Source organism: Ammospiza caudacuta, chromosome 19, assembly GCF_027887145.1.
Source record: "Ammospiza caudacuta isolate bAmmCau1 chromosome 19, bAmmCau1.pri, whole genome shotgun sequence".
Lineage (NCBI taxonomy): Eukaryota > Metazoa > Chordata > Aves > Passeriformes > Passerellidae > Ammospiza > Ammospiza caudacuta.
In genome coordinates, this window is record NC_080611.1 from 12,476,407 (window position 1) to 12,498,290 (window position 21,884).

At 61.0% G+C, this 21,884-nt stretch overlaps 1 protein-coding gene across 4 annotated transcripts in view; it reads left to right on the plus strand.

The window, feature by feature from the left end:
- The window catches only part of RBFOX3 (RNA binding fox-1 homolog 3), a 121,564-nt gene that overhangs the window by 44,612 nt on the left and 55,068 nt on the right, over positions 1 to 21,884 (plus strand). For all 4 annotated transcript variants that reach the window (XM_058817465.1, XM_058817468.1, XM_058817464.1 and 1 more), the window contains exon 2: positions 16,232 to 16,350. The gene's annotated coding sequence lies outside the window, so the exon portion shown is untranslated. The remainder of the gene's footprint in view (positions 1 to 16,231; positions 16,351 to 21,884) is intronic.

The window sequence follows — 21,884 nt, forward strand, 5'->3', positions numbered from 1 at the left end:
CCTCCTCTCAGGAGGAAGGCCAGGCACAGTCAGAGGCCCTCACCTGTGGTTTGCAGCCCCGTGCTGTGGTTTCTGTGTGATCTCCACCCCCCCTCCCTGTGCCTCCGGAGCCCCACGCTCTCAGCCAGCTCGGCTCGGGCAGAGTGAGCCGTTATCATCTCTGCAGGGGTTTGTGTTTTGGCCATCTGACCCGGTGCCTGATTAGATCATTCCTGTCACACAGTGGAGCCGCAGCTTTCCCTGCCTGCAGTTCGCTCTAATTGTGACTGAGCCCAGATCCTTTTTCTCTCCAAACCAAAGGGGGATGAGTGAAAAATCGTTTGCTGATCCTCCGGGGGTTGTAAAGGATTCCGGCAGCCTGGGAAACAGCTCTGCTTGGGGCTGGGAAAATGGTGTGGTGAAAACGATCTGGTTGTTTTGGATGTTAGAGGGACAGAAAGGAGGAATTCCCGGCGCTGGAGGTGCGGGCTCTGCCGGCAGCAGCGCAGGGAGCCGGGAGCGTTTGGCTCGGCTCGGCTCGGCCCGGTTCGGCTCAGCCCCGCTCCAGCTGTGCCGCGCTTTGGGCCCGCTGAGCCCGGCCCCTGCTCGCATTTGCAGCCGTGATTAATGTCTGTAGCAGGGGAGGGGAGCCCTGGCGCGAATCAGGCTCGTAACTCCGCACGCAGATTTGCAAACCCCGGCGGAGCGTTAATCCAGCGGCTCCCCGGGGCAGGCGGGATGGAGGGGAAATGGGGAAATGTCACCTTGTGGCAGCAGAGCTGTGACAGGCAGCCAGGCCAGCAGCTCTGTCCTGGAGATGGCTCCTGCTCTCCAGGTCCCACCGCGTGGCCTCGCCGTTGATTTAGAAAGGAGAGGAAAAAAAAAAAAAGGCAACTGCTTCAGTCTGGCTTTGCTGCTGATGCTGAGGGGACAGATTTGCCTGCTGGCAGCTCTGCCATTAACTGGATGAGCTGTTCAAGTGTGGGTTATGGGTTTGGGATCAGCCTGCCTGTGCTGGAGAAGGTGCTGAGCCCCGATGGATACTGGGGACAGCTGAGGGGCTTGTTTTGGGAGGTGGGATGGAGGGGCCTTCCCTGGCTGCAGATAACCTTGGGAGGGTGAGGAGCTCTTCCAAACTCTGGCCAGGTCCCTCCTGGGTCTGTGAGACATTGCTGGGTGGGGGAACGCGTGCTGCAGCCCCCAGCAGCAGAAGGTGCAGGTGGAGCCGGGGAAGGGAGCTGGGTAACAGGAGGTTCCTTCCACTGGCAGGCAGGGAGGGAGGAATTGGGAATATCCCAGCAGCACTGGGAGAGGAGCCATGCTTTCAGAGCCTGGGAACGACTTCCAGGCTACAAATATTCCCTTGCAGCCCCAAAGCTGCCACAAGAACCTTCCCGGCTCCTGCAGGCAGCTGGCACTGGTGGCCCTGGCATCGCTGGCTGCTGTGGCAGTGCCAGGGTGAGCTGGACCCAGGGGCTGCCAGCGCGGAGAGGCACTGGGAGTTTGGCTTTGGCTCACAGGGATCTCTTGGACACTGAGCTCCAGGAGCTGGAGCAGTCAGGAGCTGCTCCCAGCTGCTTCATTTGGGCGGGATACGAGTGCTCAGAGCCTGGGATGCTCCCACATCACATCCCAGCGCTGCTGTCTCCTCCCTCCTGGGTGGCTCTGACCTGGCAGTGCCAGTGCAGTGCAGGAAACACAAGCATTTGGATATTTTTATTTTTATTTTCCGTTTTTGCCACAGTTCTGCATCCCCTCTGTCGCACTCCTTGTTAAGCTGTTAAATCACTCCATTTATTTAGCACGAGCATTGCTGAGAGCTCATTTTTATCTTGGTGAAAACCAGACTTGCTCATGGGCACATAATGAAATTGTATAAATATACCCTTAGCTGAGAATCTAATTTATTTTTCCTGTTCATTATGGGGTAGAAGGCCATTATGAGATGTAGAACTTTTTTTTTTTCCCCAGTGCTGGAATTGAAGGGCTGGTGCGGGCACTTTTTATACTGATGATTTTGCCCTGATTCAATGTGAGGCTGGTTAGAGCTCAAATACTGAGGCATAATTGACAGAGAGAGGTGTGGGTTGCCATGCTAATGCCCTGGCTGTGGCTCTGTGGCAGTGCCAGGCCAAGGCTGGGTGGAGCACGGCCCAGAGATGGGCACGGGATGGAGATTCTCGAGCTGGGATGGAGGGGAGCAGGAGTGGGATGGCGATTCCCTGGAGCTGGGATGGAGATTCCCGGATCTGGGATGGAGATTTCTGGATCTGGGTGGAGATTCCCGAGCTGGGATGGAGATTCCTGGATTTGGGATATGGAGATTCCCCGGATCTGGGGTGGAGATCCCCGAGCTGGGATGGAGATTCCTGGATTTGGAATATGGAGATTCCCTGGAGCTGGGATGGAGATGGAGGGGAGCAGGGGTGGCCCAGCCCCTGGGCAGCAGAGTCCATCCCTTTGTCCATCAGCAGGATTGATTTTGGACGGCCCTGGTGCTGCCGTAAAGCCCTGTTTATGGAGCTATAATTAAGCGGGGCCATTTAGCCGGCAGTGTTAAGTGCTGAGCAGATTTATGGCACGGCCCAGCCTCGGGCAGGGCTGTATTTCAGCACGGAGCACACCAGGTTTTTGTGTGTGCTGCGATTGTGTTCCTGTGACAGTGATTAGTGTAATGGGGGCTGCCGGGGTCGTGCTGCCAGGCTGAGGAAACAGCAATTACGGGCGGCCGCAGCACCGGCTTAATTGCATCCATTTGCAACCGACACGGGCCGGGTGTGAGGGAGCAGCTGGGAGGGCCAGCCTGGCACCCCCAGCCCCTGCCCCGGCTGCCCCAGCTCCCCAGGGTGGGCTCTGAGGGTCCCTCATGGGGCACAGCAAGGGGCGGCTCCTGTGCGGGCACTGGGGCTGCTGGGCTCAACCAAACCCTGCCCTGCCGGGCTCAGGGTCCCTCTGCTGGGGCAGTGCCCTGGGACAGCCTGGAATGAGCTTCCCCAGCAGCTGGCAGGGCTGGCATCACCCAGGGCTGGGGGATCTCCTGTGTGTCAGCCTCAAAGGGCCCCTTGCCATGCAGCTCCAGTGCCCTGGGACAGCCTGGAATGAGCTTCCCCAGCAGCTGGCAGGGCTGGCATCACCCAGGGCTGGGGGATCTCCTGTGTGTCAGCCTCAAAGGGCCCCTTGCCATGCAGCTCCAGTGCCCTGGGACAGCCTGGAATGAGCTTCCCCAGCAGCTGGCAGGGCTGGCATCACCCAGGGCTGGGGGATCTCCTGTGTGTCAGCCTCAAAGGGCCCCTTGCCATGCAGCTCCAGTGCCCTGGGACAGCCTGGAATGAGCTTCCCCAGCAGCTGGCAGGGCTGGCATCACCCAGGGCTGGGGGATCTCCTGTGTGTCAGCCTCAAAGGGCCCCTTGCCATGCAGCTCCAGTGCCCTGGGACAGCCTGGAATGAGCTTCCCCAGCAGCTGGCAGGGCTTCGGTGGCATCGCCCAGGGCTGGGGGATCTCCTGTGTTTCAGCCTGGTCCATTGGCCCTTTGCCATGTGGCCACTCCAGCACTCTGGGTGCTCCCATGGCTTGTGCCCTGTCTGGGGACGGGCAGGCCAAGCTCTGCAGCAGAGGGGAGCAGGGACAGAGCCATCCAAGGGCGACAGGGCCAGCAGTGGATCTGCAGTCGTGAGCGAGGTGAGCAATTAGAGCTCACCTTGATGTGCACTTGGCAGCCTTTCCTTTGAACTCTGATGCTCTCCTGGGCTCTGGAGGTTCACCGGCTCAGCCCCTCAACACCCTGACAAGGCACAGGGAGGTTCTGCAGAGCAGTTACAGATACCCAGGGAAGGCTGGGACTGAGCTTCTCCTGAGCATCAGGGACTCCTGTGCCCTCGCTTGGGCGGGCCCTGTCCTTCAGCAGGACTTGGGGGTGCTGGGGATGGCACAGGCAGGGCCTGTGGGTGCCGGGGCTGGGCAGCACCCTCTGCAGTTGTGCCATGAGCACCCTGCAGCAGCTGGGGAGAGGCAGCTCCGTGGGAGCTGGGCAGGGTGTGGATGTGTGTCCTGCTGCAGAACACAGCCCCTGACATGAAGGCATCACATGGGGCTCATGGATGCACTGCCACAAGTGCACTAAGGACCACAAGGTCTCTTTCCCAGGGCTGAGAGGCCGTCTTCCCTGCCCCTGCCCTTGCTGTGCGCGCTCTCCCAGCTCGCTGCAGGAATTAGATGGGCTTTTGCCGACTAAGAGGTGTTAAACGGCTCTAAATACTCCTCACACTGCAATATCTCCACCACAGCGTTTAATGGAGTGCCACAGAAATGCCTATAAATAAACGGAATGCGCCTGTGCCAGCTCCCTCCCACGGCATCGCAGAGCTCGCAGGAAAGCCAGCAAGGGGCTTGTGCTGGGCTGCAGCTCCTGCCCTGCCCCTGTCCCCTCTCTGCCCCTGCCCTTCACTCCCATTCCCACCCTTTTGTTTTCCCCCTTTTCCCCCATCTGAGGGTGCAGAGCTTTTGCCATCCCGCTGGAATGCAGCTGCAGGAGTGAGGATGAGGGGCTGGAAGCAGCAGGGAGGGCTGCAGAGCCCATGGGGACAGCACTGGGAGCTCCTTGCAGCTGTTCCTGGGTGCCCAGTGGGTGCCTAGGCTGGCACTGTGCCCATGGGCACCCTGGCATGGGGCACCACAGCCAGGAGCAAACACAGGTGTAGAGAATGAGCAGAGGGAAGGGCAGGGAGCATTTCAAGGCTGTTTGTGCTGCTCTCACATCTGAGTCCAGACTGCTTTGTGCCTGGAGATCCACATGCACCAAACCAGATGGATTTCCTACCAGGCTGCCTTAATCTCCAGCATCTCGGCCCTTGATCCCGAGCAGGCAAAACGTGTGTGGGGCTTCAGCTGCTGCAAAATGCACTTTATCTGCTGCGGTGGGGCTGTGCTGCACGGCAGCGCCTCCTGGGAAACGCTGCGAGATTCCTTCCCCTTCCCCAGCCTTTATTACAGAAAATAAACACTCTTAAGGGAAGGGAGGGTGGGCAGCGGGCACTCACTGGCACTTCTGGTGCTCTTTGGCTGTTCTGGTGCTCCTTGGCTGTGCCAGGCGCTCCTTGGTGTCCCCGTGGCCGCAGGGCAGGGGACAGAGCTGGCTGTGTGTGCAGGGCTGTCCCTTTTGGCACTCCCTGGCAGGGCTGCTCTGTGTCCCTGGGGGGGTTCTGGGGTGCCCGGGGCACCCTGTGCCGGCTCTCTCTGCGAGGGAGCCCTGGGGCCCCGCTGAGCATCCTCAGCCAAGCAGGATCCCTAAATAGGCTCCTCAGCCTGTCAGTTGACTGCCTCTTCAGCGCTGATGAGCCACTCTGGCGTTACTATTTAAAATCCTAATTGCTTTAATCAGCTCGCCTTTAGCCACCGCAGCCAGCGAGCGAGCCCAGGGGCTGAGAGCTCTTCTGTTCCTCCAGCGCAGCTGTGGCCAGGCACGGTGTGAGCACCAGCTCGGGTCCGTGTGGGCACCCAGCAGCAGCCCTGCAGGTGCCCGGCATCCCGTGGGCACCCAGCATCCCCGTGGCTCTGCCCTGGCACAGCCGGTGGCACAGCCGTGGGACGGTGACAGGGTGGCTGCAGAGCCGAGCACAAGTCCCCCGGGCAGGGGGAGGACAGGAACTGCAATGGATGAGGAGAAGAGGAGCTGCTGTTACCATGGGCTGGCAGATGCCAGCACCGTCATGAGCTGGGAATTCCCGTGTCCTCTCCTTTATCGCAGTGAATTCTCTCCCAGGCTAAAAGCAGCTCCCTCCCTGGGTTTGGGGGCCCTGCAGCCCACTCCTGCCTCGCAGCCTCGGGGTGTTCCTGCATCCCGAGCGGTGCGGGGGCGCGGGGCAGAGCTCTCCCGGGGCTGCACTCGCAGCCATCCGCGCTGGGCTGGTGGGAGATGCCGGATGAAAATAGCGCGGCGCTCCCCGGCGAGGGAGCCTTGCGGCACAGCACCCACGCGGCTGCGCCGGGGAGGAGGAGGGAGGAGGATGCTGATCGGTGCCTGACACCGGCTGGGGCAGGGGCACACATGCAAAGACCCAAATCTGTGGGTGCAGCCCCTCCGGACCATCCTAGCCCCTCCTGGCTCCCTTGGCAGGTGTGTGGCACAAGGGCATCCCCAGGGCTGGTTCCCGTCCTCAGCAGGAGGCTGTGTGCTGGCAGGGAGCTGGCAGAGGAGGGGCAGCGATGCTGGGGTGTGCTGGGCACTGGCAGGGCCTGCAGGCCAGGAGGAAATGAACAGGAACTGCCCACTGTGGTGCTGGTGGCAGGCTCTCAGCTGCGGCTCCTCCGCTCCTGCCCAGCCTGGCAGTGGGGAAGGCATTGCCAGGGCCAGGGCTGGCACTGTGGGGGTGTGTGCCAGCTCCTGGGCACCGGCTGCCCCTGCATTCTGTTGGGGCACCGCAGCCCCTGTGCTGTGCCAAGGCAGCCCCGCTCCCCATCCTGCCGTATGCGGGGCTGCTCCTTCTCCCCCTGTGCGGGGTTTGGGGCAGAGCGCTGTCCCCAGCCCTGGCACCTCTCCCCCGGGCCCTGGATCCCCCCGCCTGCCCTTGTGCCCGGCAGCCTGCCCACCGTGCCATTCCCGTGATGGATGGGCGGCAGCGGCCCCGGGGCCGTGCTGGCCCAGAATATCCCTGCATGAGCGGAAAACCTCGTTCGGGGGATTGTTCAACTGGCGGCAGCCTTCCTGGGGAGTGAGGACATCTCTGCATTTATTCAAGGACATCCCTTCTCAATTAAATCCCTGCATGGGCTAAACAAGCGGGCTGCTGAGATCAAAGGGGTTTTTTTCCACTCTTTTTTTCCCCGAAATCGTTTAAGCGATGCAGTGGAGGGAGTGCGGTGCATTTGCCTTCCACACACCTGGTGGGGAGGAGAAGCTGCCATTAAATCCCTGTAAAGGTGTTTCCTTCCCTATGCTGATGCGGGACTGGGGCGGTTTGTAGGTGTCAGCCATGGGGTGATGGCATCAGGTGTGTGCAGTGGCCATGGGTGAACCCAGAGATGCGGGATCGCTGGGCTGGGATCGCCCACCTGGATCTGAGTGGCCGATCTGCCGCAGCCGCGGAGGGTCGGGGGGCTCAGCCCCTGCCTGGCCCCAGCCCGGGTGTGCCCCCGCCCCTCCCCGGGCTCCTCGGGGATTGATGGTGTCGTTAAAGCGTCAGGCTGGCCCGGGACCGGCCCCGCAGCCGCCAGGATTTATGGTGGAACGTGCCTTGGTGAAGGTTTTATCACCGCTGTTAAAGGGCCGAGCGTGTGCCGGGGGCCGGGCAGGGGGCTCTGCTGTGCCATCCCTGCTGGGCTGGGGTCGCTTTGCTGGGCAGGGGGCTCTGCTGTGCCATCCCTGCTGGGCTGGGGTCGCTTTGCTGGGCAGGGGGCTCTGCTGTGCCATCCCTGCTGGGCTGGGGTCGCTTTGCTGGGCAGGGGGCTCTGCTGTGCCATCCCTGTTGGGATAGGGTCACTCTGCTCTGCCATCCCTGCTGGGCTGGGGTCGCTTTGCTGGGCAGTGCCCCCGAGGATGTGGCAATGCTGCAGCTCCTGGGGCTGCTGTCCCTTTGGGCTGTGCTCGGTGGGAGCCCCCCGGGCCATGCAGCAGGACCTGTGATTTTGGGGTTTTTGGGCATGCACAGCCCCACGGCCACCCCGCGGCCCGGCCTCCTCCCGCTCCCTGTGCCGCGGATCCGTCAGTTAAGGAATCGATCCCTTTGCCACCAGCCCGGTCTCCTTTTTCCTTTTAAATAGTGTCACTCTGCTATTTCCTGGCCTCTCTAATAGATTTTTATATAATCACTACAGTGCACTTTTAAAGAGCGATAGATCACGTTCATTGCTTTTCCCCGTGATTAATTTCCCATAATAGTCCTCTGTAACACCAAGGCAAAGAGAGGAGAGCAAAGAAAACCCCCACATTATCCACTTTGTGCTCCGAGTATAAATGAATTAGATTTAATTTTTGTTTAATTGTTTCCATAGCTCAGCCTCTGCTAACTTTGCAGGATAATTTATTTTGCAGTCTTGGGGAAAAGAAGGAAGAAATGTCCCCGCGCCGCTCTTTGCCTGCAGCCGCCGTTAATTACAGCTGATTGCCTTCCCTGCCTGATGAGGCCGTGGTTTGGAGGGTCCTGTCACACCCAGGACCGTGGCTGGTGGGCAGAGAAGGGCCCAGCTGGGCATGTGGGATGTTCCCTGTGCTTCACATCCAGGGAGCGCAGGGTCTGAGCGGTGAGCTCCTCTCCCTGCCAGTGCAGGGTCTGAGTGCTGTGCTCCTCTCCCTGCCGGGGACCTGGGTGTTTGGAACGGTGTCCTCTGTGCCCTGCGTGGACAGCAGGCAGAGGAGGCTCAGGGAATCCCTTCTCACACCCAGCAGCCTCCTCTCTGCCAGCCCAGGGCCGCTGGGAGCGGGTCCGCAGTGCCCAGCAGGGCAGGGGAGGAGCAGCAGCCGGGGCCGCCCCGTTAATCACGGCCGGGGGCAGCGGGATCTGCTCGGGATGTGCTGAGGTGGGAGCAGCGGCCAATCTGCTCCCTCCGAGACCGGCTACCTTCGGCCCCTTAATCAGTGGCAGTAATTACAATCCCAACTTTACATGTGGAATGTTAATTATAGGACAGGACGCAGGGATCTGCAGCCTGGCAGCGAGTGATGCTGGGGGCTGGGGGTCACTGCTGCTCCCCTCGCTGAGCGTGGAGCTGGGACAGGGGCTGGGGCTGTGCCAGGCAGGGGACAGGGACAGGCAGGCCATGGTTGTTGGCACTTGGCACTGCCTCTGCTTTGTGGCTCTGTGGTGGCTGCTGCTTGCCTCTAAAATTGCTTTGCTGATGTGGATGGATGGATGGATGGATGGATGGATGGATGGATGGATGGATGGATGGATGGATGGATGGATGGATGGATGGATGGATTTGTTGGGAAACAGGAAAATGCAGCTGGAGCTCCACTGCCCTCCCCACTTCCTGCCTTGGCCCTGATTTCCCCATAACCTCCCCAGTGTCCCTGATCCTCTCCTCCTCTGGGCTGAGCACCCCTCGCTCCCACTGTGTCTGTCCTGTGCTGCAGCCTCTGAGCATCACCCTGAGCTTCTGCAAGGTTCCCTCCTGTGTGTTGATGCCATCTGCACTGGGGAGACCAGAGCTGGCTGCAGGATCCAGACATGGCCTTGTGACAGGGCTGGCTGGGGTTACACTGCTGGCCTGTCCATTTTGTGTTAGTCTGTCCTGCCTGGGCAGCTCTGCTCTGGGAGTGGGGCTCAGCAATTCACCTCCTGCATTTCAGGGTTCCCTGAGCAGCAGCTGCTCTCCCTGTGACACCCACCCTCCTCTCTGGGGAGGGGACCCTTGCAGTCCTGCCTGCCTCATGCCCTGGTGGGTGCTGGTGGGTGCTGATGGGGTGCTGGTGGGTGCTGCTGGGGTGCCGATGCTGCGGGCGGTTTTGGGGAGGGATGCTGGGGAGCACCCGGCAGCCGGAGGAGGTGGGAGCAGCCCCGGCACGGCCGGGGGAGTCACTGAAAGCCCAGCCAGCCGCGGGGAGCGGCGCTGAGCAATCTGCTGGGGCGGCAGTGCCCTGGATTATTGCTGCGAGCAGCTGAAGGAGAGCAGGGAAGAGGCGTGAGCTGAGAGGAATGACAAAGAGGGGAAGGAGAGGAAGAGGCCCTGGAGGAGGAGGGGGAGGCTGGATCGGCGCCGCAGGCAGTGCAGGGTGCTCCAGCAGCGATGCTCTGCCGTCCCAGAGCTGCCTGTCCCTGCTCCCTGGGCAGGGTGTGCTGTCCCTATGTCTGTCCTGTTGTCCCTGTCCCTTGGCAGCCCCTTCCCCGCAGTCCCTGGGGCTGTCAGGCTCCTTTCCTGTGTCACTTTTGTTCTCCCGATGGAGAGCTGGAGCTCTCAGGTCACTCAGATCCTGCTGTCCCTTTCCCATGAGGCTCTAACCAGGTTCTCTAAAGCTCCTCTGTCTCCTCAGCTGTGCTGGCTGTAAATCTGGGCAGGTCTCACCGGGCTGGTGCCATCTCTGGCTGCTCTGCCTTTCTGACATAAGGAATGCTTTCCCTGGCATTTCCAGCTCCCTGCCATCACTGGCACAGTTGGGAAGGGCAGGGGGAGGATGTGTGCTGGGAGCTGTGGCTGTGTGGTGCCAGGAGGGCTGGCAGAGCCCTGCACGGGCCAGCTCGGGGCTTGGGTGAGTCCTGGGGGTGCCATCGTCCCTCCTGCCATCCCAGACCCTCCCGCACTGAGGAGCCTTGGCAGCGCCCAGGTGAGGGGACAAGGGACCAGCTCTGCCCCAGGTGAGGGGACAAGGGACTGGTTCTTCCCAGAGCAGAGCTCCGTGCCAGGCGGGCACTGCCAGGGCAGAGCTGGGCACCACAGCTGGTGATGGCTGTGTTACCGTCACTCCTGAGCAGCGCTGCCCTGGGAGGAGCTGTGCTGGCTGGTTGTTGGTGTTTCTCCAAGAGCACCACACTGTGTGTTTGATCTCCAGGTTGGGATGAAGGGATCCCTCAGGACCTGGCCTGGGGCAGGGTGTGAGTGTGGCTGAGCTCTGCTTGTGGGAGAGCCCAGCCTGGATCCACTGCTGCCCCCTTGAACCGTGAATCTGCTCTTGATCGACCCCCAGGTCCTTTCCCCTTTCTTGGAGCTCCTTGGATCTGCTCTGTGGTCTTTCTCTCTCTCCCTTGGTCTTCAGGCCCTGTTCACAGCCACGTTTTGGTCACTGTGGAGGGCAGAGTGCTGGTCCCAGAGCTGCCAGCACAGATCCCACCTTGGGATCTTCATCCATCCTCCTGTGCTAGAAAGTGCTGGCATTTCTCCATGCAGCAGCTTCCTCCTGGCAAAGCCCCAGCTGGATCTCTGTGAGAGGCACTCTGAGGCTCTCTGGATGTTTCCCTGTGTGCTCCCTGCTGCACAGGGTCCCTGCTGCAGGGAGTGAATCCCCTGCCCTGTCAGGACAGGCTGCTCGTGGGATCCTGGGGATGAGCAGGGAGCTGCAGCACTCACCAGGGGATGCTCCCAGCTCCTGGCTCTGGCACATGGCGCTGGCACAGGCCAGGCTGCCCTCCCTGGGTGCCCTGGGCGTGCTGTGGCTCTCCCAGCCGTGCCTGGTGCCATGGGGTGCCCGGCGTGGGAGCCAAAGGCTCTGGTGTGCCACAGCAGAGCACAGCCCCTTCCTGCAGCAGCACCAGATGCTTCCCCTGCAGTTTGAGTTTTCCCATCTCATTCATTTTAGAGATTAATTAAAGTGTTTCCCCTCCCTCTCTCCCAACCAACCTCCCTCCCTCTCTTTTCCCTGTTCCATACAGCTGCACACGGATTTTAGGGTCACGCTTGTTTACATCAGTTATATTTACGTTGATGGGTGTTTGTTTTAGGAAAAACAGCAGGAACCCCATGAACACAAATATTGTTTGTGTCCCACAACTGGTCCTGCAGCCCCACAGGCCCATCCTGCACCCTGGCAGCAGCTGTGCATGGAGAGCTGTGCCGTGGGCAGGCAGCATCTTTGGGGTGCTGTGGAGTGACCTGCAGTGCTCACGGGGTGCCTGGGTGGGTTTTCCTCACAGCCCCGGTTCCGTGCTGGGTGCTGGCAGCCGGGTCAGCTGCGTGTGTTTGCCAGGGCTAATCCCCATCCATCCTGGTGCAGGGACAGGGATCTGCCAAAGCGCCTTTGATGGGGCAGGCGGTGGGCTCGCTCTTTCATCGGGAGCTCGGAGGAGGGAGAGCGTTGAGAAGAAGAAAGAGAGAGGGGAGGAGGAAGGATAATTCTTTTTTCCAGCGGCTCTGAGCTGCTGGGTGCCTTTAGAGCTGCCTTTGTGTTCTGTGGGTCAGGCTGGGCAGAGCCTGGCCCGGGGCTGTGTGGCACAGCTGCCTTTGTCGTGGGGCACGGTCTCGGTGGTTAACGGGGACGTGGAGCCCCAGAAGCTCAGATCTGCCGTGTGGCTGGTGGGAGGGATGTGCAGGGCTGCCTTATCACGCTCATTTAACTGGTTAATACATCTTCAGAGCAAATAATGCAGGCTGGGGGTGAACTGCTTAACCAACCTCATTACTATTGTGCATTTAGCAGCTTGGAGAAAGATAATACCTTTCAGGTTTGACCCAATTTTAGTTTTTGTTGTCATAACCATGGAAAATCGACCTTCAGAGACCCTCAGCAGTGAGCCTGAATAGGAAGTGATTTACAGCAAAAGTGCTGTGTGGAATGCTTAATGCACTAGTGCAGGAAAACAGACTGCAAGCAGCTGCTGGCATGCATGGCCACAGGCAGGGCTGCCCCGGCTGCTGGCACCCTGTCCTGCTGGCACTGCCCTGCCGTGGGCGCAGCCTCCGTGTGGGATGAGCCCAGGGGTGGCACAGCTGTCCTGGGGCTGTGCTGGCCTGCACAGTGCTCTGTTCCCTCACTGCAGTGCCAGAGCTCCTCGGGGCACCTCTCCCACCACGCCAGCCTGTGGCTTTTCTGTGGCGCCCTTCACCTTTGAGCTGTGCTGTGGGAGCGGTGCCAACCCCGGTACCAGCCCTGGTGCCAGCCCTGCCACCACGCCAGCAGCGTTCCCACGGGTGAGATGTCACCCACACCTGCAGGGGTGGCTCCCATCACTCTGGTTCTGTCTGTGGCAGGCAGAGACATCCCCATCTCCAGTAGTGGGGGTGAGTGGGACCTTCCCCCTGCTCCTGTGGGGAGGAGGCTGCCAGGGGGGTGAGGAGCCTTCCTCCCCTTTCCCTGAAGCAGCTGCGAGCGCGGCTCTGCCACCCAGGCCTGTCTCTGTGCTGCTGCTGTGGCGTGTGGGTGGTCCCTGTGGCACGGGATTGTGCTGGCAGCACTGCCTGGGGCTGGGGGAGTGCTGGCAGCGGCTGGTGCCCACGGGAGGGGGTGATGCTGTGGGCTGCAGGTGATGCCCACGGGAGGGGGTGATGCTGTGGGCTGCAGGTGGTGCCTGTGGGTTCCAGGCTCCCCCAGCACTGGGAGCACTGGGAGCAGATGGTGCCCATGGGATGCAGGCTTCCCCTGCCCAGCCCCAGCAGCAAGGGGCTCTGCTCACTCCTGTGGGAGCTGGGGAAGGCGTGAGTCCATCCAGCCAGGGGGGCAGTGGGGCTGTGGCACAGGGGCCATGCTCTCCTCCCTCCCCGGGGCAGTGCAGGGGTGGGGGCACACGAGGGCAGGCAGTGCTGGATCACTGTAACTCTGCTGTTTGGCAGTTGAAGGAGAAGCTGCTCCCTCAGCGCAGGAGCTGAGGCTCTTTAGCCTTCCTCAGTGTCACCTCCATGGCCATGGATACCTCCAGGTGTGACGTAAGCGAGACCCGGGGAGAAAAGCATCTTCTGTTGAGCATCAAAATCCTATTAGTGAGCTGCTGCTGCTGCTGCACTCACAGACATCAGCCGTGGCACAGGGAAGTGGGGAATAGCTGCAGGTTGGGCTGGAGCAGGGGCTGGGGCTGCTCAGGTGCCCAGTGCTGCTTCAGCGACTTCGCTGCTGAAAGAAAATCCCTCTCCTGCTCCTCTGCAATCCAGGGAAGAGCACTGCGGGCTCCAGCTGCCCCCCAGCTCCTGCTGCCCCCAGCCCTGCCTGCTGAGGCACCCCACAGAAATGGGTCTGACGGGAGGCACCGGGCTGGGGCCGGGACCTGGAGGCAGCAGCAGAGGCTCAGGCTCCTGAAAATGAGCAGCACAGCCTTGGTCCTGCTCCTGCAGCAGCCGCCAGGCTGGCCCAGGGATTGCAGATGCTGTGGGCAGCTGCATCATCTTCCCATCTCCTCCCTGAGGTGCTGCTGGCTTTGATAAAACCTCTCAGCCTTGCAGGGGTTGGCTTGTTGATCTAATCGCTGTGGTTTAGTGTGCAGTAACAGCCCAGCAGCTCCTGGGGGAGATGCCCCGCAGGGATCTGCAATTCACTCTCCATCCCTCCTGGGGAAGGAACACTTCCCAGTGCCGGGGATGCTGTGGGGATGCTGCTGGTGCTGAGGGATGGTGAGGGAGGCTGCTGGTGGTGAGGGATGCTGCTGGTGCTGAGGGATGCTGCTGGTGGTGAGGGATGCTGCTGATGCTGAGGGATGCTGCTGGTGGTGAGGGATGCTGCTGGTGCTGAGGGATGCTGCTGATGGTGAGGGATGCTGCTGGTGCTGAGGGATGCTGCTGGTGGTGAGGGATGCTGCTGATGCTGAGGGATGCTGCTGGTGCTGAGGGATGCTGCTGATGGTGAGGGATGCTGCTGGTGCTGAGGGATGCTGCTGGTGCTGAGGGATGCTGCTGGTGGTGAGGGATGCTGCTGGTGCTGAGGGATGCTGCTGGTGCTGAGGGATGCTGCTGGTGGTGAGGGATGCTGCTGATGGTGAGGGATGCTGCTGGTGGTGAGGGATGCTGCTGATGGTGAGGGATGCTGCTGGGCCCCCAGCACCAGCGGGGAACATGCCAGCCCCTGTCCTGCACTCACGTGGCTTTGCAGTTGAAAATAGAAAGTGCTGAGAAGATCCTGCTGTGTTCAGTTTGTTTCAGCGATGCAATTGGGTTTTCCCAGTGTTTGTCTCATCCTGCACTTGCTGACCATGATTGGAGGGGTTCAGAGAGCGGCAAACCCTTCAGTGTGAGTCCCCCCTGAGCCCCCCAGCTCCCCCCACAGTGTGAGTCCCCCTGAGCCCCCAGCTCCAGCGTGGCTCTGGTCACTCACAAACCACAGCAGGGAGGGAAGAGGGGCTGGTGGCAGAGCCTGTGAAGGGGACAGCCAAGGGGGGTTAGGGGACACCCAGGGGGGTTAGGGGACCAGCTGTGACAGACCAGCATTAAAGAGGCTGGGAGGGAAGGGCTGGGGAGCAATGCTGCTGTGCCTGCTGATCAGGAGCAGAGCCTAATGAGCAGGACTAATGAAGCAGGAGGGGAATTCCAGCGAGTCTGGGGAGCGCCTGCGATGCTCACCGTGTCTCTGTGGGCTCTCTGTGGTCTGTCCCCAAACCTGTGACGGTGCCCATTGGGAGCTCACGCTGCTCCCAGCAGTGGTGTGCTGGGTGAGTGCAGGTGCCAGCCCCAGAGTGGGCACCTCCAGTCTGCTGCTGCTGGGGCAGCATCCAAGCCACTCTCCAGGCTGCCTCTTGGATTTTCACTGGCTGGCTTTTTGCTACTGGATTTTTACTGCTGGGAAGCCCATCCCTGTCTGCTGGGGTTATTGGAACGTGCTGGGAGGGTGTTTGGGGGACACTGGTGGCTTCACACAGCCCTGGCAGCAAGGATTGCTGCAGAGCCAGCCTGGGGGCTCAGCTCCCTTCCCACCTCCCTGTTGGCCACGGCTGGTTCAGCCTCAGGAGGGGATTTGCAGCCACACCAGCAGGCAGGGCTTGTCTTCCCCCTCTCCTGGGTTTTTAGTGAGCCAACCTTGGAGGACCTTGAGCGCCACTCCTGCAGCTCTGCTGTGACTTATCTCCAGCTCCTGCCCCTGCTCCACCGAGGGGATAAATCTCAGTTCCTGGTGTGGAGCTGATGCTCTGAGCCCATCCCAGCGCACGGTGCAGGTGCTGTAACTCACAGCACAGGGGGGCTGCCTGGTGAGGTGCCAGGGGACGTCACTGCTCCGTGCTCTGATGGATGGGCTGCCTGGGGGAGCAGGGAAACAGACCCATTACAGTGGGGGACAGGCTGTTAAATTATCTCCTGTCCAACCTGGGTCGGGGAAAATCAAACTGGAGCTGCCGGCAGCCTCCAGAGGGGGAACAGGAGGGTTGGGGACTTTATTCCTTTAGGAAGAAGTCTTTGCTGTCCTTGCCTCCATCCCATGCACTGTCAGAGGCCAGGGCTGGTGCTCTCAGGGAGGCAGGACCAGCCTCAGCATTTTCTGTCAGTGCAGAGAGTGGGACATGTCCCTCTGGGGACCCCAAGCTGGAACCTGCTGTGTGCACGTCCTTTTCCCTGGGCTGAACACGCTTCCCTCTCCTCAGGGGCTTTGCCACGGGGCAGGGTCCTGGGTCCTGCCTCTGCCCATGTCAGGGGCTGCTCCAGAGCTGCTCCCAGCTGGGATAGTTGTGCTGTTGGAGATCCTTGTGCTGTTGGAGATCGTTGTGCTGTTGGAGGAGAGCATTGTGCTGTTGGAGGAGAGCATTGTGCTGTTGGAGGAGATCCTTGTGCTGTTGGAGGAGATCCTTGTGCTGTTGGAAGAGGGGGCCAAGCAGTGCAATCCCCGGGGCCATGGCGCTCCGAGCTCCGCCGCGTCCTCCTCCGGTACCGGTGCCCACACAGGGACGGGACTGGAGCCTCTCCCTCTCTCTCTTTCAGGCTGAGAAGCTGCTGCTGCTGTGAGACCCCGACAGCTCTTCCTGACGGCGTGGAGGGGTGAACACGAGCCTGAGCTCCCACCTGCCGCCCCACCCGAGGCACCTGCTCTTGGCCTTCAGGTATGTGCTTTCCACCCAGCAGTCCTGCCAGGGGAGGGCATGGAGATGTTTTTGGTTGAGGATGAAGATGTTGCTTCGCATGGCTGTGCCTGGGGCAGCAGCTGCCAGTGTGGGGGCTGTGTGTGCCCCCTCACAGTACTGCTCAGTGCACACTGGCTCCTCCACTCTGCCCAGCCCCAGGTGCCTGCTCAGGAATCATGAAATGGGAGCTTGAGGCTCCTCGTCCCTTGCTGGGTACAGGTTGTCCAGAATGTGGGATTAGAGTGGCCGTGCAGATGGATTCCCCAGCTGCACTAATCGGTTCAGAGGCAGCAAAGGCAGCTGAGCTCTGTGCATCACCTTGAAGCTCTTTTTTTTTGTCTTTAGAAAACTTTGGGTGGATGTTATTGCTCATGAAAGCAAGGGGCTGATCATGCTGGGAAGGAGCAGGCGTAGTGTGGGCTGGCACTATTATGCAAGTTTCCCACACGCCGCTGTGCCAGTGCACTCCGTTCCAGAACAACAGCACGCGTCCGTGTGCCAGCCCCGAGCCACCCCCGGGTCTGCCGGAGCACGGGGTCCTGCTGTGCCCACCCTGCCCTGCCCGTGGGCACTGCCCGCCTCCTGTGTGTGCCTGCTCAGCCCCGAGCCAGCTGCCCCACAGATGGGCACTTTGGGGTGAAGGGCTGTGTGGTCCTGCCCAGCCCCACATCACTGTGGATCCGGCTGTTGTGAGCGTCCTGGCCAAAGCGGGAGTGCTGGAGTTTCTCCAGGACCTTGTGCAGCACTGGGGCTGGGACTGCGCTGCTTTCCAGGGGATGGCAGACAGGTTGTCACCCCAGCCATAGTGCACACTGTGCCCCTGCATAGGGAGGGCCATGCCTTGTCTCTGGGGTCAGTGCAGCCATTGCTGCCAGCACCTGGGCAGCACAACCATTGGCGCTCAGGCCACCAAAGCTCTTCCCTATCCAGTTTTCTCCCTGCTGCTTTCCTCCTCCTCTCCTGGAGCCTGCCTGGGCCCTGTGTGAGGCTCAGGGCTGCCGGCCATGGGGTGTGTGGATGCTGGTGCCGAGCTTGGGGCTCACTGGGCTGGTGGGAGCAGCCTGGAGCCAGCACAGAGCCCCTGCAGGAACCCTCCCCATCATCCCCAGGCCTGCCGGAGCAGCCCCGGGAGGAGAGCGCTCCTCCAAGGAAGGCTTGGAGATGAGCAATGGAAAACATCTGACAGGGGAGCCCTTGAGGCGCTTTTGTTGCAGCGAGTGGGAGTGTGAGATCCGCTCAGACATGAAAGGCTGAGCGGCTCCGTCCCCGAAGCCGCGGCGCAGGGGAGCACGGGGGGAGTGCGGCTGCACCGGGAGGTCAGACCGGGAACGGCTGGCACCGGGATCCCCCCATCCCTGCCTCCCTCCCTTTCCAGCAACTAAATTAGGTCACACTTGAAAGTCAGTTTCTTGGCTGTGGATTTAATTTAGCTTTTCCAGGCTAGTTATCATATAATAAATTCCAGGAGATTTATAGAAAACATGCCCAGGGAGGCTTAGCCAGTGTGTAACAAGATTTGTGCCTCTTTCCTGCTGCTGAGCAGCTCTGGCGGGCGCAGCACTGCCGGCAGATGTGCGGGCAGGGCTGGCAGCCCCGGGGCAGCTCCCAGGGAGAATGGGGCAGCCCCACAAACGGGCTGGGGGCACCACCCCATGGTTCTGTGGGGCACGGGGGGGTCCCGAATGCAGCTGTGCTCTGCCCTGGCTTCCCACCGGCCATAAATCACCCGGAGCAGGTGCATTCCTGCAGCCGTTCATCACCTGACTCAGTGTGGGCAATGCCCATCCCAGCAGTGCCAATGTGTGTGCCCAGCGATGGTGAGCAGTCAGAGGGGAGCAATTGGGGTCTCCCGGTGCCTTTCGGCTCGGGGGGTGACGGATGGTGTGTGGGACATCGCTGCTGGGGGGTACCTCGTGCCCTCGCTGCCCTGGCTCCTGGAGCACAGGGACCATTTGGCAGAGCTGAAATTGGCATCCCTTGGCTCTCCCTGCTGCTGGGGAGGGATTTCCACCCTGCTGGGAGAGGCTGAGCATGGAAAGGTGCTGGAGTCCGGAGGGATTTGTGGTGGTGGCAGCACAGGAGGGCACCGCTGATGGCAGCACAGGCAGCGCAGGAGGGCACTGCTGATGGCAGCGCAGGCAGCGCTGGCACTCCGGCTCTAATACCGCCCAATTAGTGTCTGATTAGTCACTCCACGTGTTAAGGCATTAGGAACAATTAAGGGTGAGAAGAGTTTCCAGATGCAGCAGCAAGCGCTGGAGCTGGGAGCTGGCAGCTCCGCTGGCTGCTCCCGTATGGAGGGGGTCTGGCGCACAGTGGGGTCACTGCGGGGCCGTGGGGCCAGCGTGGCACGGTCCCACTGGGGGCAGGGGACTGGGCAGCCCTGGGGCAGTGCCCACCTCTGCCATCAGCACTGCAGCCAGGGCCACGCAGAGCTGGGATGGAGGAAGCAGCTGCTGAGATGCCCATAGGTGAGTGAGGGGCACAACCAGGTGCTGGGGAGAGACTGACCTGAACCTCCTCACTTATCCTCCTCCTTACCTCAGGACTAGTATATGAATGAATTCAAGGTGGATTAGAATGAGCAGAATAACAGAAAGTTAGTCTAACTAAGATGGTTGATTTTGGCTTAACAAATTATAGCTCCCAACCCCTAACTTTCTTTATGTACTGCCTCCACCTAAGCTTCTATTCAGCCTTCACCCTAAGCAGCCTAGGCCTAGCCTTCCACCTCCCTGGGTTGGGTTTGCCCAAATCAAGTATTTATTTACTGCTGCAGCTGGGTGTGAGTCTGTCCCCCCGTGCACCCAGCCCATGCCATCCTGGTGAGCCACCGGGGCTGGGGGAGCGCCTGGCTGTGAGCACAGCAGCGTCTGGGACAGGCCATGTGGGCACAACTGCTGTGACACTTTTAGGTGGGAGAAGTAGCACAAACAGAGATGAATGTGACTTCAGAGCCCAAATGCAAGTGACTTCAGCTCCCCAGAAATAGTGCAGGGGGAGAGGACCTGGAGCTGCACTTCCTGGGGATGTTGGGGTGCTCCTGTGCCTTTTTCCCCTCCTGCAAGGTGGGCTACACTCCCGCCATTGCCCCCCACCCCATGGTGCTGGTGAGGCCACCAGCCAGGGGTCACGGAGGTGGCTCTGGCCAGCACAGGCTGTCCCTCCCCAGCACCAAACACCTGTGATGAGCACTCTGGGAGGGTTCCCTGCCAACCCTTGGGTGCTCTGGTGGTGTGCAGGGTGTGGGGGCATCAGTGGGCATTGGTGCCGTGGCCGCCCCTCGTGAACCGAGGCTGAGTGAGCACCGTGAGATGCTGGCGTGCAGTAGGGCACGGAGAGGGGCACAGTGGCCTTCAGTGCATTGCAATCATTTCTCTCTGCACTCCCCAGGGCGAGGAGCAGTGCGAGGACAGATGGTGTTTTTGAGTGACCTTGTAGCTCCGAGCCGTTCCCTGGCTGCTGAGTAACGCTGGGATGGGAGCCGCGGGAGGCGGCAGCGGTGCCACAGCCTGCCCGGGCCAGAGGGAGCCTGGCAGGGAGCCAGGGCTGGGGAGAGCCGGGGATGGAGCCAGAGCCCGACAGCCCCAACGTGAGGGCTGTGGGGAAATTCCGTGTGCACTGCCGTCCCCAGCTCCTGTGGCTGCGGGAAGTGCGCGGTGTAGGCAGGGAGGCTGATCCAGGCTCCGGCTGTGCCTCCAGCCTACGTCCCTGGCTGTTCCTCACCAGTGGGATCACTGCTCCGGGCTCTGGGATCACTACTCCGGGCTCCCTCCCTGTGCTCTCCCTTGGGAAGGGCCTGAGCTGTCTCCAGGAGCTGCAGCTGGCACGGTGCAGCCACAGCCGTGGTGCGTGGGGACACACCTGGGAGTCCGTGGTGTGCCCAGAGGGCAGCAGGCAGAAAGGCCTCTGCCATGTGAAGTTTCTGTCAGAGCTGCGATCCAGGGCTGTGGTCCCATGGGAACAGATCCAAGGGAAGGGAAAAATTGCACTGCAAGGTGCAGCTTTGCTGTCGAAGAGTCACCCTGGGCAGGCTCAGCTCCCCTGGCACCCTTGCAGCCTCCTACGAGCTCCGTGCGGGCTGCAGTGCCGAGAGGTGTCCTAAATTGGGGAAGGAACAAGGAGCTCTTGGCACCCGCCTGGAGCATCGTTTGCATTCGGCGCAGCTCCGGCTGCGAGGGAGGCGGGGGCCGGCAGCCCGGGGTGAGGAGCGAGGAGCGGGGCCACTGCCATCTCCGGCTGCCGGAGCATCCCTGGGGCCGCTGGAGAGCGGCTGTGCCTTGGGCATCACCGTGCACAGGGTTCCTCATGGTCGTTCTTCTCTCGCTGAACTTTGTGCCCAAGTTCTCTGTCCGAGATTTGTGCCTTTCTTCACACAGGAACGGCCTTCTGGCTTTGGGGCTCTGTGCTGGGGTCTCTGATGACCCACGGTGCAGCTGGCTGTGCCCCATTGCTTTGTGCTCTCTGGGGATGGAGAAGGGGCGCGGGCTGAGGGGCAGCCGGGGCCGGGCAGTGCCCATGGATGGCTTTGGGTGGTGTGTGGCAGTGTCCTGTGGGATGCTGGCCGTGTCCCGTGGGATACTGGCTTCAGGCAGTGTGTGCCAGTGTCCCGTGTGTGCCAGTGTCCTGTGTGTGCCAGTGTCCCGTGGGATGCTGCCCCTGCCCCGGGGCTGGCAGGGCGAGGTGAGCCGGGAGCATGCAGGGCTCTGGTGGTCCCCGAGCTCAGCAGCTCAGGGCGCAGGACCCCAGAGTGTTGTGGGGTCACTGGAGGGAGTGAGCTGGGGGCCAAGGGCTCCGCTGTGCCTGGCGTGTCGGGGTGAGCGCTGTGTAGAGGAGCAGGACGTGGTGCCCTGCGGTGATGGGGGCATGGAATCTGTCCCCTGAAGGGTCCCAGGCAGGATGGGGGTGCCCTGCAGCGCCTGGGGCAGGGTGGGATGAACCCCAGGGCTGTGCCCCGTGTGCACTGACAAGGTGCCAACCTTGTCCTTTTCCACGACCAGCTCCTCCCAGTGCCCATTCCCTATGGATTTATAGAGAAGCTTTGATTTGGCTCCGAGCAGCCCCTCTGTCCTGCTCCTTCTGTGTGCCGGGGCTGCCGCGCAGCACCCCAGCAGCTCCGCTCATTTAACATGCAGCGAGTGTTGTACTCGGAGAAATTTAGACGTAATTTTTTTGTGCTTGCATGTAAATGTGGGTAGGTGCTGTCCTGATTGATGGCAATTAGCATTTTCTAACGGTAACAGATGTTCGGATTGCCAGGAGGCTGGTACCTAACGCCCACACTGCCATCTGTTCTGCTGGGCACTGCCTGGGGAAGCGGCACCAGCGCCACGGACCTGCGGGGCCGTGCCGGGCTCTGTTTAACAGCACTGAGCAGGGGGGGTTTATTGTGGTTGTTTTTTCTGGGGGAAAATAATAACAATAAAGACATTTTCGGGTTTATAAATAGTACGCTGTTTATTATGGGATGGAGCCTTTCCATCTGAACAGCAGCCTGGATTGCTGCACAGTTA